Genomic DNA, 15895 nt, shown 5'->3' on the forward strand with positions numbered 1-15895 from the left:
TGCTTCCAAATTTCTAATGGAGGACCTTGTTTCATTCATGAAACTTAAAGTGGCCTTAGATAGATCAGAGACTATGTTTGCTAAGCTAGAGGGGCTCTACTCAGAATTCTCTGTCTGTTACTGAGAAGATGACGGAAAAGGCTTGCTATTGCTAAACCTGTTTCTTCCACCATTATTAAAGCCTTGTTGGGGCTTTTGTTGATCCTTCCATGAGAAATTTAGATGATTTCTCCATGAGGAATTATAGGTGTTTCCATAGGATTCACCCATGTGATTCACCTCTGCCATTGTAGGGTTCTCAGGATCATAAGCTTCTTCTTCAGAAAATGCCTCTTTAGTATTGTTGGATGCATTTTGCCATCCATTCAGACTCTGAGAAATCATGTTAACTTGCTGAGTTAACATTTTATTCTGAGCCAATATGGCATTCAGAGCATCAATTTCAAGAACTCCCTTCCTCTGAGGTGTCCCATTACTCACAGGGTTCCTCTCAGAGGTGTACATGAATTGGTTATTTGCAACCATGTCAATGAGTTCTTGAGCTTCTGCAGGCATTTTCTTTAGGTGAATGGATCCACCTACAGAATGGTTCAGTGACATCTTAAAGAACTTAGATAGACCATTATAGAATATATCCAAAATGGTCCACTCTGAAAGCATGTCAGAGGGACACTTTTTGGTCAACTACTTGTATCTTTCCCAAGCTTCATAGAGGGATTCACCATCTTTTTGCTTGAAGGTCTGAACATTCGCTCTAAGCTTGCTCAGCTTTTGAGGAGGAAATAACTTGGCCAAGAAGGCCGTGACTAGTTTATCCCAAGAGTCCAGGCTATCTTTAGGTTGTGAGTCCAACCATGTTCTAGCTTTGTCTCTTACACCAAAAGGAAAAAGCATGAGCCTGTAGACTTCAGGATCTACTCCATTAGTCTTAACAGTCTCACAGATCTGTAAGAACTCAGTTAAAAACTGATAGGGATCTTCCGATGGAAGTCCATGAAATTTGCAGTTCTGTTGCATTAGAGCAACTAGTTGAGGTTTCAGCTCAAAATTGTTTACTCCAATGGTAGGGATTGAGATGCTTCTTCCATAAAAATTGGAAGTAGGTGTAGTATAATCACCAAGCATCCTCCTTGTGCCTCCGCCATTGTTATTGGGTTCAGCCATGTCTCTCTCTTTTTTGAGATTCTCTATAAGATTTTCTCTGGATTGTTGTGCTTTAGCTTCTCTTAGCTTCTTCTTCAGAGTCCTTTCAGGTTCAAGATCTGCTTCAACAAGTCAGGTACTGACCGACCTCCCCACACTTAAGGCTTTGCACCCTCTTCAGTGCCATCTGTCAGGAACAAAGGGGGCTGGTAGTAGTATCTCCACAGTCGGGACTGTCATGGCTCCTTATGCTGGTAAATAAAGTGGACTCCAGAGCGTCTGGGTCTTTGTCAGGTCTGCAGTTTCCTGTGAGTAGCTCCTTGAGGCATTTGAATCAGCGCTGGTTGCGGCGCTCTCGTAGCTTCACTTTCTGTTCTTGCCGGTCCAACCTTTCCAGTATCTGATGGAGCAGCTGATTTGTTGAAGGTGCTTGTGGAGTGGAAGGAGAAATGTCTTCAGCCTATTCTGCGGGTTGGCTGGTAGTGGCTACTGGAGGTCTGATATATTTTCCGTTAGGGACATACTGATCACTTCGTGGAAGCATGGCTCTGGTGTCCCCAGTCCTGTAGGAGACTCCAGCTGTTGAGACGAGATCTAAGACCAAGGCAGGAAAAGGTAAGTTGCCCGTAATTTGTACGTGTCCCATGGCGTTCCGGATGTGTCTTGGTAGGTTTAGAGGCTGGTCGATAATGATACACCATAGTAGAACATCCATGTCTGCAGTGAAGGAGGACTCATGAGTACTCGGAAAGATGTAATGGGACATAATCTGCGCCCATACTCGAGCTTCTAAGGTAAGTGCGGAAGCCGATATTCCTTTAGGTTGGGAACGATGGTATCTGTAAATCCATCTGCTGCCAGGTTGTGCGATAACTCTGAGAATGGTGTCCTGGTCAAATTGGTATGTCTGGTGCTTGAGTGCGACTTCTTGAAATGTGTCCAGTCCTTCAGGATCAGGGGGAAGATCTAAAGCTTTTTGAATGGCCTCTTCTGTGATGGGAACTTACTTCTGACAGACATAGACAGACTGTAGGGTTGGCAAGTAAAAGTTGGAGTAGAATTCAACTACCCATGATAGATTAACCTGTCGTGGTTGTCTCTGTAGGAATCCCCATTGTTTTTGCTTAATGTGGGGCTCAACAAATTCAGCAATTCAGGTCAGGAGGATGAGAAGGGGCTCATTGTTATAGTTCTTTTCCGCCAGAATGGGGAACATATGCTCACAGTAGCGGTTAGTGAACCGCGCAGCGTCCTTTGCCGGAGAGGCCTTCTCTTTTTCATCGACCTTGATGATCCTCTTAATTCGTTTTATTAAGGGTTTAACCGCTGTTGAAGATGGCTCTGCCACTAAGGCTCGTTTTGTTCCTCTCCTTGCCGGTGGTGTGGGAGTAGCTTTCTTTTTACCTTTCTTGGTTGCCATCCTGAAAAGGGAAAAAGAAAGTGACTTGTAAAGCTAAGGGTTAGAGCAAGAGAGCGAACGGTAGCGGTGGTAATCAATGCACGGTAAAGAAGAATGTTGTTAACACATGGTCATGACTACATGTGAAAAGTCCATCAATGGAAATATATCAAGTGCATGTAATGACAATTAAATGCAAGATGTTTATTGGCATGCTGGCAAAGGCATGAGTAGCATAGATCAAGCATTCAATGTCCAAGTTAGATTACCAAGTCTTTCTAACTAACAATATGTTTGTAGTGACAATTATATTTAATTAATAAAATATAAAAGTGGTTTCATGAAAAACAAGCATTTAGAGTAGTAGAATAAAAGAATTCCAATAATAGTTCATAATGCCATACGGGCTTTTTCACAAACACATAGCGTGCATGGTAAATATGTTATCGAAAGTATTTAATTGAACATGCAAGCAACCCTATAAAAAATAATATAATTGTCAAACAATTTCTTAATAATCCACAAGCAAAATATAGAGACTAATGACCCAAATAAATTTCCAATACCAAGAAAGAAGGTTTAAAAAGAAAAAGGAAGAAGAAAACATAGATAATGAAAGGAAAAAGAAAAGAGAAGAAGAAAATAAATAAATGGAAAGGTAAAGAGAGAAGAAGGGAAAAAAAGAACCTTGATGATGAGTGGGAAAAAGAAAGAGGGGGGAAAGTAAGTAAGAAATGGGAAAGAATGAGGAGGGAAGGGAGTAAGAAGAAAGAAAGAAGAAAGGGAAAAAGAAAAATTAGGATTTGGGGAAGAAAAGATATGATATTTGGCTGATCTGGATAAGTTGTGTGGCGCAGACGACGCGGACGCGTAGGGCACGCAGTCGCGCGATTGGCGCGATATTGAAGTGACGCGGATGCGTCGGTCGCGCGAACTCGTGATGTGAATTGCGCTAGTGGCGTCAGAGCAGCCTCGCGTACCCGCAACTTTCTGTTTCAAACTCATTTTGCCAAAATTTAGGGTGACGCATTCAAGTGGGTGACGCGATCGCATGAAAGGCCATTTGTTGAAAAATGATGCGAACGCGTGGGGCACGCGTTTGCGTGGTAAGGCCTGTGCTTCTAGCATGGTTCCAGCCCCATTCCAGCCTAATATTCTGCCATACACCCTTTTTACGTCGATTTTTAAGGCACGTGTTCGCGTGTGTGATGCAAACGCGTGGGAGGCCATATTTCCACAAGATGCGGATGCGTCAGCGATGCGGTCGCGTGGGAAATTTGTGCCAAAGGCACGCCTCCAACCATGCTTTCACGTGACTTTCTGTAAAATTCTCGTCTCTTCCCAAGGCACATATGACGCGGACGCGTCGGCGACGCTGTCGCGTCACGTGCCTTTTTTTGTGCAGTGTGCAGTATGCAGAATGCAATGCTGATATGGATGTTATGAATAATTCCAGGTTCAATAAAATAGAATAAAATAAAATAAAACTTAAAAATAAACAAAATGAGATAAAAATTGAAATTGCAAAAGGAACGATCATACCATAGTGGGTTGTCTCCCACCTAGCACTTTTAGTTAAAGTCCTTAAGTTGGACATTTGGTAAGCTCCTTGTCATGGTGGCTTATGCTTGTACTGATCCAGGAATCCCCACCAGTGTTTGTACTTCCAGTAACCTCCGGGGTCCCAAATTAGATGCATAAAGTCTTCAAGAAAGTTGAAGCAAGTGACAAGGCGCCAAGAGTGTTGATTGTTGGAATGAATTCTGGTGTCCCAAATCTTGCTTTTGCACCCATCTTCTGGTTGAGCAATATTGTTCCATCCGGGTGGCAAGCAGTCTGAATTCTCACTGAAGCGGCCAAACAACATCCTAGACCCATTCAATTGAGCTCTACACCAACCTTTGCGTTTAAACTTTAAGCACACAACCATGTTGAACCTTGCTTGACAACTCCAACCACTAACCATCTTCCACTTACTCTTAATGCCACAAAGAGCTTTAAGCTGACCATCTGTCTCAAGTAAAGCATATTCAAGTGAGCTAATTAAGCTTAGAGATGAGAGATTTACCCACTTGAATAAAGGAATGGACGGTGATGGCTTTGGGGGAGAGGTCTCCAACAACTTTGGCAAGGTGATTTTCAGCTCCATTCCCTTGAGCTCTTCTTTGACAACTTCCACCTCTTTGCAAGCTTCTTCAATATCAACCTCTTCCTCTTGGAAGGTTTCTTCCAATTCAATCTCTTCTTCATTGTTCACCAAGGGCATGGGAGGTTATGCTTCTTCTTCTTTAAACTCCATATCAAGTCCAATGGAAGAGGATTCAAATGTAGATAAGAATTCATCAATGATTGAATCCATCTCTTGATCATCTCCTTCAAAGTCTTCAACCATAATATGCCTTGGAGGTTGTACACCCTCCTCAACATCAAATTCAAACTCCTTAGAAGGGGGTTCTGTGACTTGAGGTTCCCATGGACGTTCTGCATCTCCTACGTCTTCAACCACTTCTTTCTTTTCCTTGGGAGGTATGGCTTCTTCCAATTGTTCCAACACAAAGTCATGCTTTTCATGGTCCATCAGAGTTTCTAGCTTCTCCTTCATGCTGCGTTCTTTAGTAGATTCTCCACATGAAGCCATGGGGGTTCCTTGAGTGTCTAAACGGCGGGAGTCTAGTCGAATTATCGCTTGGCCCAGTTGTTGAATGGTTGCATTGAGTCGATCCACTGTCTCCTTGAAACGATCCTTTGACTTTTGTTCCGCTTGGATAGCATAATTAGGATCATATTGCTCATAGGGTGTTTGGCATGATGGATATGGGTTAGGGTCATACTGAGGTGTTTGGTTGTAGGGGGCTTGTGAGTATGGTTGTTCAAAGGTGTGTTGGGGAGGCGGTTCATAAGCATATGGTGGTGGTTGTTGATAATCAAAAGAGTGCTCACCATAGCCGTCATCTTGGTATGCCTCTTGGAAGGGCTCTTGGTTATAGTATGTTGGTGGAGGTTGTTGCCAAGAGAGTTGATCAAATCCTTGTGGCTCCTCCCATCCTTGGTTGTCCCATCCTTGATGCATGTTCTTATTGTAATCTCCTCTCCTTACAACATAATTGTAACCAGACTCATAGCCAAAGTTGTGAGAGTTCATGGTAGCTAAAGGAAATAAAAACTAATAAAAATAAATGAAAATAAACTCCTAAAACTAGAAATACTAACAACAATATAAGATAAAAATTTGAAAAAGGTTTAAATTTTGAAAAGGTTTGATTTTTAAAATTTTAAATTTAAATTTTGAAATTTGAATTTTGAATTTTGGAATTTAAATATTGAAATTTGAAATTTGATTTTGAAATAAGATAAGATAAGATTTTGAAAAAGATATGATTTTTGAAAAAGATTTGAATTTTGAAATTTAAAACTAAGATATGATAAGATAAAAATTTTAAAATAAAAATCTGAATTCTTTTTGTAATTTTCGAAAAAAATCAATTAAAATAAAGAGAAAATATATTTTTGAAATTAATGAGGAAAGAAAAAAATAATAAAATGACACCAAACTTAAAATTTTTAGATCAAAACGAAGAAAAAAACCAAGAACAACTTGAAGGTCAAGATGAACACGAAGAACAACTTGAAGATCAAGATGAACACCAAGAACAAATTTTTGAAATTTTTAATAACTAAATAAAAACCAATAACCTCTTAATTTACGAAAAAAGCAAAAAAATAAAAACAAACAAACAAGCAAAAAGTAAATATTTACAATAACCAATAATAAGGCACACATTTGCAATTTCCCGGCAACGGCGCCAAAAATTGACGGAGGCGGAAATTTACCGATTAAGAATTTAATGGGATAAATACGTTGCAGGTACAGTTCTTAACTAGTGAAAATTCACTTATCAATTTAAAAGGGTTGTAACAAAATTTGAATAAAAATACTAGGAGTATGAATCCCAGGTTGTCTCCCAACGAGTTGACAAAAGGGTGCAGCTTATTGGTCAGAGGTTTTTCAAGAAATTTTGAGTTTGAGAAACAGGAAAATAATTAGAGAATTTATATAATTTAAAGAAAGATCTTGACCGAGAGAAGATTAATTGGAAGTTCTATCCTTGTTGGATTTTTCTCAAGATCAATTAATAATTGGTAGTTGTTTCCACTTAGTTATCCTTTACTGAATAAAGGAAGGTCAAGTAAGTTGGAAGTCAACTTATATTCACAAGCTCTAATCCTCTCCCTTGGGAAGGATTAGCGTCAGTGACTAGAGATTCAACCAACAATAAACCCAATTACAATTTGACTCTTGAGTATTCCAACTCACACTACAAGAAAATAGAACATTTGTAACAAAAAATTTGTATCAAATTTAAAATTGTTACAAATTATAGTTTTTTTGTTAACAATAATTAGTTATTGTTACAAAATAAGAATATTTTGTAACAATAAGAAAATTTGATTTATTTTGTTACAAATTATGTTGGCTTTCGTATCGAATTGTTGTTTTGTTACAAAATGTTATAATGTTTTGTAACAAAAGATTATATTGTTGCGAAAATTCAAAATATTTTGTAACAAAAAATTAATTTGTCACAAAATACAATATTTTTGTAACAAGTTATTTATTTGTCACAAAATTCAAAGATTCTTTGTAACTAATAAAAAATTTTATTTCAACGTACTAAATGTAAGACTTTGTGTAAGATCTAGAAATTTTAGAAGATCTTATTAAGAGCTAATTTAGATTTATTTATCATTATGTATTTTAATCCCTGAAATTATTTTATTAAAGATAATTAAATCAAATTTTGATTAATTGAGTTTAAAATAATTTAAAGTTTTATCTGATTTTATAATTATCGAATTATTTTCTATATTTAAATTATAAAATTTAACAAATGTAAAATAATAAAAATTTTATACGATTCGGTTTAAATAATTGAGATTTCAAAATTTAATACTAATATTTTTATAAATAAAGAAAATTAATTATATTATCTTATAATTTCAATTAGAGTATTTGATTTCAAATCAATTAATATTTTGATACAATAAATAATATTTTAAAATAATTTTAGAAATTTAATTAGTTTTCAGATAAATCCAAAAACCCCAATTTACCCAAAATTCCTAATTTCACTTTTTGTCCCAAAATTAAACTATAATTTCCAAATTAAATCCAAACCCTAAATTTAACCAAATTAAACCCTAACCCCACTCATCTAACCCTAGCCCTTGTTACTCACTCAACCACTGCAAGCCCCTCTCCCCATATACACACAACACAGCCTCAGCAAACCAAAAAGGAAAGAAAAGAAAACGGGGATTAAGGGAGACGAGAGAAAGAAGGTTGCAATCGGAGAGGAGAGAGTGCTGCGAGCCAGGGACGACGCGAGGAAGGAGAGGAGCCGTCGCGCTCGGCCACTGCCAGCTCCGTCGCATCCTGCGCCGCGCCATTGCCGCCCAGACCGCGTCCGTTCCGTTCAGCCACCGCCGCTGCCATCGTGTGGGTGAGAGGGAGAAGCTGAGAAAGGCTCATCCGCAAGAACCAGAGGCGCGTGAGAGAGGGAAGACGCGATCGACGAAGGAAAGGGAAAAGGGTTTCACCGCCGCGGTGTCCTGCCACCACTGCTGCCTCCGATCGGAGCCCTAGCCACCAGAGCCCCTACCGTCACCATTGCATGTGGGAGGAGGAGATGATGTTGCCGATTCTGATTCTACCCAAGTCCCTCATCGTCATTGGAATCACAAACCAGAGGCGGAAAGAGGTGTTCCTCCATCGCCAGCTAGCCACCAAGCTATGACCAAATTGGAGACGTTGTTTCTATTACCTTCCGTTTTGGTAAGCTTATGAAGAAATTGCCCTGTATCACCTTGCTCTGCAATTGTTTTTGATTCATTTAGTTTTTCAGAGTCATTATTATCATTGTTCGGCGTTGCCGCCCTTGTCTAGAGCTATTGAATGTTTCTGCTGCGAGAATATTACTAGAATTGCTGCTGCTACCATGAATTGGGGATAAAGGGGATTCCTGCACCAAATCCTGCTATTGCGACATTGAGGTAGAGGGTTCGTTTGTAAAATGAAAGCTTTTAAATTAAGAATGCCCATAGATTTTATTGAGTAATGCAAATAACTTATAAATGTTATGTATGGCTAATTGATGAAAGTCAAAATTATTGGTAATAGTGAATACGATTGATTGTGATAAGATTGATTTGTTACTGTGTTTGAGGATGATTTTTATTGGTTATGTGATTTGATGATGATAAGGGTATGCTTGAAAACTTGGTTGGTAGCTGATGAACTATTATGAACATGTGCTTGATTTCTTAAATGTTTGAGAATGTTGGAAAATTCTGTGTTTAGCTGGTTGTGATAAAGAATTGCCGGAGTTACGTTTAATTACTGAGTTTCGGCTAATTGAGGTAGGGGATTTTATTTTGAAATTAACTGTAATGCCATGGAAGTCTAGGATTTAATTTATTAGAACTTCTGATTAGGGATATTGTTTTTGATTATCAGAAGATCCTCTTGTTTTTCATGATATGTTTGCATGCCTTGCCTAGCTTCTTAATCATGCCATTGACTACTAAATATTAGACACTGAAATTCTTTCGTTTTAAAGAATAGTGCTATCACAAGTTGAATCTTATAATTAGAAATCGTTTTCAAGACTAGGATTGATCTAAACCTATTAAAAGGTCTGAAATTTAAAAAATGTAAAAAACACTCTGTCTTAATTTTATTTTCATAACGCATCAAAATTAAGTCTCTTCCTTTCAACTCTTCTCATTAGATTGGATCTCTAACAGTAAGCTATTCCTGCTCCTTCTTCTTCTTGGCTTACTTTCTATTCATTCATTTTTTTGTAATTGTTTCGATGTATATTTTGCTCTCCTGTAATGCTATAATTTTTATTTTTTAGCCATTTTTTGTTTTGTTTTGTTTGTATTCTCGCAATCTTGATTATTCGATGTGTTCTGCTATTGGAATTGGAATACTTCACTGTTGCTCTAGTTCTTAGTCTTAATCTTACTATATTTTTCTACTGCCGTCTAAAATTAGAACAATTGGATGATTAGTATTTTAAATCTTTTTTGTATATATAGTATATGGACTGGTAACTGGCAATATCGCAGGGCTTATGTTTTATTGGGTAAACTTTCAGTTTTTGCATTGTTGACGAGGAAATCTTAGGTTCATTTTAAGTTTTTAACCATGGAACATCAAGATTTAATGGATAAGAATGAAGAGAGCGTTCAATCGATCGAAAAGGTTAGCAATACTGAAGATCGGGATAAGATGAATGAGGTTGAAGGTGTGAAATCTGAGTTGATTAATGTTTATGAGAGCAAGGATTTGCAATCTGAAACTAGTTCTATTCAAGAAGTACAAGGGAGTAATTCCAAGGGATTTGAAGCTGAAATTAAAGTCAATACTAATGCACAAGAGTACTCTAGTGATAAAGAAGGTGCCAATGGAGATTGTGAGCCCGAAAGACTATAGCCAAATCTGGATAAAGATTGATGAACTTGTAGTAATTGTCCACAAAATGATAGAGTTTATTCCTGGGAAGGATAGATTTCACAAAATGCACAGGTTCACTAACTGTCTTCTTGAGTCAGAAGTTGTAGATTTCTTGTTTGAAGGTCAGTATCTAGAAAGCCAGAGGTATGGATTTAATTATCCTATATACAACTAAAACCCATGCAGAAATCCTCATATGTAGTCATTGTTTCATATTCTTTGATCATTTTATATTTGTTAATCATATGATCAGACAAATCTGCTGAATATTTTAATTGATTATTTTGGTACAATTCTTAGGTGTCATTACTATCTTTGTGATTGTTGTCTGGTGGTGTAGGCTTTTGAGTTTGGACGAAAACTTGCTAGCAAACTCTTTTTTTATCATGTTCTATGGTGCCTTATTATTTTAATCTAGTGCCTTATTATTTTGATTCTTTTTTTGCATTTTTTTTTGGTGATTTTGATACTTTTTGTTTTCTTAAATTTTTGTGTTTTTAGGTAACTACATCATCATTATTAACATAGAAATATTAATTCAATTTTGTTATTGATTTTTTGTTTTTTACAATACATTGAATTAGGATAGTTTGTATTGTGGAGTTATAGAGAACCGCCTTGGAATTTAGTTTACATAGAGCCCTTTGATAGTGATAGTCGCTGTGATGCTAGGTTATGGCAAAAAGGCTTAGAAATCTAAGTTAAGGATTCAAGTACAACTTCAAGAGGCAATGCAAGACCGTGAGGAGCTAACAAAAGAAATAGATGTGCTCCAAGAAAAACTTAAAAAAGCAACAAACACGCCAAAAGGAAGAATAAGCTCGAGTGAAAGCTCAATTGGAAGCTCAACAAGCTGTTATGAACTCTCTCATAGCGCGCTTTGACAATGAAACAAACTAGACCCTAAAGGTACTCCTAAAGTTGCTTATGGTTTTAATACATTTTCGTAGATGATTCCCATTTTATATTAGTATACTTTAATTTGTATATGGATCTATTTATCACATTTTACTTGTGTCATGGTTGAAAAATGACAAATGTCCTATTGTTTGGTTTGATAAATTTGGTTGGGTATGGCTGAGACATAAGTTGTGAATTGGTTGTGTTTGTTGGAATCGTGGACGGTGGAAATATCCAAGTTTTAGGGGAGGTTCTGTTGAAAATTTTCTAAACATTTTGGATAAAACTTAGTGGAAAAATTATAATTAGTGTTATATCTTGTTTCTAACTTTTTTGTTTCGCTTTTTCTTATTTACAGGAGTGCTGATATGGTGACCATATGCTACCTTGAGGGCTCAAGAATGTTTTGATGCATAGAGACACTAATCTATGTTAGAACTTTTATGTTTTGGTTGAACTTTTATGTTAGAACTTTTATGTTTTGGTTGAACTAATCAATTTACTCACTAGCTAATGTTATTTTGTTTCAAGACAATTTTAGCTAAAAGGATCTTGTTTGACTTATGTATGTTTTTGCATATTATATATATGTAAACTTGCTTATTAAAATCGTTAATATATTAGTTAATTTAAAAAATAATTTAGTAAATTATGCATGTAATTTGTAATAAAAAAAGTTCTTACAAAATAATTAATTTGCTTTCGTAACTAAAGAAAAAAAATGTTACAAAATCATGTTACATTTTGTAACAAAATTTTTTTATAGGAAAAAAATTGACTGTCACGAAAAATACCTTCAAGATCAAAATTTGTTACCACTTTTATAACGACTTATGGTTTTTTGTATCAGAAAAAATTGTTACAAAATATGGTATTGAATTGTAACAGTTCCATTTTTCGTTACAAAAACTTTTTGTAACGAGACTTACTGCAATGGACCCTTTTTTTGTCATAAAAAACTTTTGTTTCAAAATTCTGATGTTTTGTAACAATATTTTTTGTTACAAATGTGCCTTTTTCTTGTAGTGTCAAGGTTCTCCTTTTAATCAACTCCCAATCAAGTTGGGAAACTACTCCATAATCATAAATGTAGACTTCATAAAATTAAAAGGGAAAATAAATAAAGACATGATAAACAATAATAAAAAAGATCAATTAAAAATAAAAATAATTCTTGTATTAATAAACTCTAAAAAGAATCCAATTATAATTCTGGACAAATTAAGGATATGAAAGAGTAAGTACAAAGTAAGAAAACAAACTAGAATGACGAAGTCTTGACGGAGGTAACAACTCTTCTCAATAACCAAATCCAAAAGCAAATGAAAATTCTAAGAATTATGAATGTGTAGTGTGAAAACCTAGAGGAAGAGTAAAATCAGATCTAAAAACTAAAAACTATCCTAATCAGAATCTCCTCGAGTCTCTGCATGTTCCCCGGCTTTAGTCTGTATTTCTGGGCCGAAAACTGGGTCAAAATGCGGCCCAAAATCGCTCCCAACGTGTTCTGTAAATTCTGCAGATCGCGCATGTCACGCGTACGCGTCCTCCATGCGATCGCATCAACCAGCGTTTTTCCTTGCCACGTGTACGCGTCATCCACGTGTTCGCATCATCCGTGCAGATTTCAAGCCGCGCGTTCGCGTCAGGCACGCGAACACATCACTGCAATTTCTCCATTTTGCGCGGTCGCGTGAGCCATGCGTCCGTGTCAGTGTTTGCTGGTCATCTCCTTGATTTCTTGTGTTCCTTTCATTTTTGCAAGCTTTCTCTCCATTCTCTAAGCCATTCCTGCCCTATGAAACCTAAAACACTTAACACACGGATCACAGGATCGAATTGTATAAAAGAGAATTAAAATACACAATAAAAATATCTCTAGGAAGCAAGTTTTCAACCATAGAACAACTTTGAGAAGGAATAAGTGGGTGAAGACTTGATAAAATCACTCAATTAAACACAATATAAATCATAAAATAATGGTTTATCACTCACCCTTGTGACCATTATGTAAGAAAATCCATAGAGCCACCACAATTCTAACATCAATACTCGCAAGAACTACAAATTTCATATACACCACCTCCATATTTCCACTAAGAAGAACCACCTTCCTATTATGAACCATTTCTTCCAAATAATGAACCCTCCTATCCACCCCAAGCCCCAATGGATGATTTACTCAATTTATTACTTCGAGGGCAAAGAGAAATGCAAAGGGAGACACTAGAATTCTTGGTTACCTTGACCAAGGTAGTAAACACTTTAGCCTCTCGATACTCATGCACTCAAAGTACTTCCATGGCCACATGTGAAGAATCAAAAGAAGATTACAAGGGAGTGGAGCTTGCAATCACCTTGCCAAAGTTATTGGAGACCTCTCTCCCTAAGGTACCATCATTCTTTACAACATTCAAGTGGGTAAAATTCATATCCCTTAGCTTTCTCATCCCACTTAAATATGGTTTGCTTGAGACAGATGGTCAACTTAGGAATATTTGTGGGATTAAGAGTAAAAGAGAGAGGGTTAGTGGTTGGAAACAACATTCAAAGTTCATTGTGGTTGAGAGGTCAAGGTTGAAATGCAAAGGTTGGAGTCATGCTACATTGAATGGGTTTAAGAAGTTGTTTGCGTGCTTTAGTGAGGATTCTAACTACTTATCACCCGGATGAAATGATGATGATCAACTTGAAGACGGGTGTAGAAACAAGATTTGGGATCTGGGAATATATGAAGATCAAATTTTGGAGCCCTTAGCTTGTGTGGAACTCCATCAAAGCTTCGTGATATTGATTGTGAACTTTGGAGCTTATTGGAGATCCAAGCATTGGTGGAAGTTTCAAGATGAGTTCAAGCATAAGCCACCATGACAAGGAGCTCACCAATTGTGCATCTTAAGGACAATAAATAAAAGTGCTAGGTGGGAGACACCCCACCATGGTAACCTCTTTCCATTCTCTTGTAGATATAATCAATGAGTGAATTGAGTTGTCATTGTTAGGTAGTTTTCATATTTTCCATACTCTTGTAGATATTGATGTGATTGTTAGCTTGTTTGTTAGATTTATGTTTTGAAGTAGGTTAGTATTTTAAATTGCATTTTGTTGCATTGTCTTTGAAAATTTTTTCAAAAGGTTAAAGATTTTGTTATTTTTGTATTTTGGTTAGTTTCAAGTATGTATATAGTGGGTGGGAGTGCCCTGTTTTTATTTTATGCTTCTTAAAAAAAAGTGACGCCCACGCGTACGTGTGGCCGACGCGCACGCGTCGCGCTGATGCTGCTGCTGCATCGGCTAAAAACCAGAGAGTTGTGCTGGTGGGGTGCCAAAATTGTGCGTCTAGCACAAATTCCACCCTACACGTATGCGTTATCTCCATTTTTCCCACGTCACGCGTACGCATGACCCCTTGCCCTATTCACACACCTTTCTTTTCTTCTCCTCTTTCCATTTTTTTTCTTCTTCTCTCTTCTTTTCTTTTATTTTCGTCCTCCAACCATCACCCACCACTATCATTCACCATCCACCATCTTCTCCTTTAGTCAGTTAGTTAGTTAGTTAGTTATTTAGTTAGTTAGTTAGTTAGTTGGTTAGTTACTTCAATTTTCTGTTTTGGTGGTAAGTGTTGGATTATTGATTTAATTTGCTGATTTTGATCTTAATTGCTGCTGATTACCCATGAGATGCTATCCTAGCATCATTGTTGTTAATTTTCATTGTTGGAATCATTTAATGAGGTTATAATGTGTTACTTGGTTTTGAGTTCTTCATGCTTAATTTTGTGCATACCAAGTGCATGAAAATTGCCTTTCAAGCATTCTAAATCTTTTGAATTGCACTTTGTAGCTAGCCAACATGTGATTGGAACTCTTTACTTTGACTAGGCAATTTCTTGATGTTGGATGTTGTGCATTTATCTTAATGCATTGTGTTGCTTGATCATATGCATCCATATGTTATGCTTATGCCTTAAGGACATGTTGACCCTCAATTGTTTAACTATGTGCTCTACACATACGTGAAACTTGTCATTTTAGCATAATGCCCTAACTGTGAATTTGGATTATAAGCTCACCTAGTGACATCTTTTTGAAATTGTCAAGCTATATGGATCTTGCTTGCTATGTGATTGATTTCACCTCTAGTCTCTTTTACTACTTTGCATAGCAACCATGTGTCATATTTTATGTCCACTAGGTGATGGGAACCAAAATTCAAAGTGTGTCATTGGTTGATGTGTGATTTTCATTGTTCATTTATCATTAAACTCTCCTTGCACTTCAACCAATGTCCCTTCATCTTCCATTTCACAATTGTTTGATTATCGCTTGAATGCTTTCATGCTTTTGTATGACTTGTTTGTTGGTCTTAACTTACAAGTTTCCATTCAAGCATCTCAAGCACACTAGAATGAGTGATGTGCATGTTTCTTTTTGTGTAACTGTGACATAGCTTTTTATGTTAGTGTGTGTGTTCTAAATTGCGTGCAACTTAGAATGCACACTTACTTTTATCCATGTCACACATTGGGTCACTCACTTCATTCTAGTGATTATTACCTTATTCCAACAATATATGCTTCCTTACTTTTGCATTTACTTGTTTTCTTATCTGGTTTTCTATTTTTTATGGAGGATGCACCATAAGCAACAAGAGAAGCGGAAGAAAGAACATACAACAACCGGTTGATCCACCAGCTGAAGGTGGCAATCCAGAAATTTACCATATCCCCCTTCCTCATCTTTGAATGCACCGAGGATGGTGCAAATTTTTAAGTGTGGGGAGGTCGTCCAACTGAAACGGTTGTTTTTGGGTGACAAATTTCTAATCCTAACACTTCCACATTTTATTTTTCTTTTATTATTAGGTCTTTTAGAATTTTTAGATGCATTTTCTAGGTTTGCATATATGTATAATAAGCTTAGTTAAAATAA

The 15895-nt window shown here is 36.7% G+C and overlaps 1 long non-coding RNA gene and 1 other non-coding gene across 4 annotated transcripts; both read left to right on the forward strand.

Moving 5' to 3' along the window:
- Positions 1 to 654: 654 nt before the first annotated feature.
- On the forward strand, positions 655 to 762 carry LOC112763893 (small nucleolar RNA R71). Its single transcript, XR_003182955.1, has one exon. It is a non-coding gene; the product is annotated as a small nucleolar RNA R71 (small nucleolar RNA).
- A 6989-nt stretch (positions 763 to 7751) lies between these two features.
- Positions 7752 to 11496, forward strand: LOC112718833 (uncharacterized). Of its 3 annotated transcripts, XR_011872114.1 has the most exons (5): positions 7755 to 8375; positions 8446 to 8593; positions 9703 to 10183; positions 10734 to 10970; positions 11320 to 11496. It is a non-coding gene; the product is annotated as an uncharacterized lncRNA (long non-coding RNA). The 3 variants fall into 3 exon arrangements; XR_011872109.1 differs by having other exon boundaries at positions 7752 to 8375; positions 8446 to 10205; XR_011872108.1 differs by having other exon boundaries at positions 7752 to 8375; positions 8446 to 10183.
- Positions 11497 to 15895: the final 4399 nt, after the last annotated feature.

Source organism: Arachis hypogaea, chromosome 2, assembly GCF_003086295.3.
Source record: "Arachis hypogaea cultivar Tifrunner chromosome 2, arahy.Tifrunner.gnm2.J5K5, whole genome shotgun sequence".
NCBI classification, from domain to species: domain Eukaryota; kingdom Viridiplantae; phylum Streptophyta; class Magnoliopsida; order Fabales; family Fabaceae; genus Arachis; species Arachis hypogaea.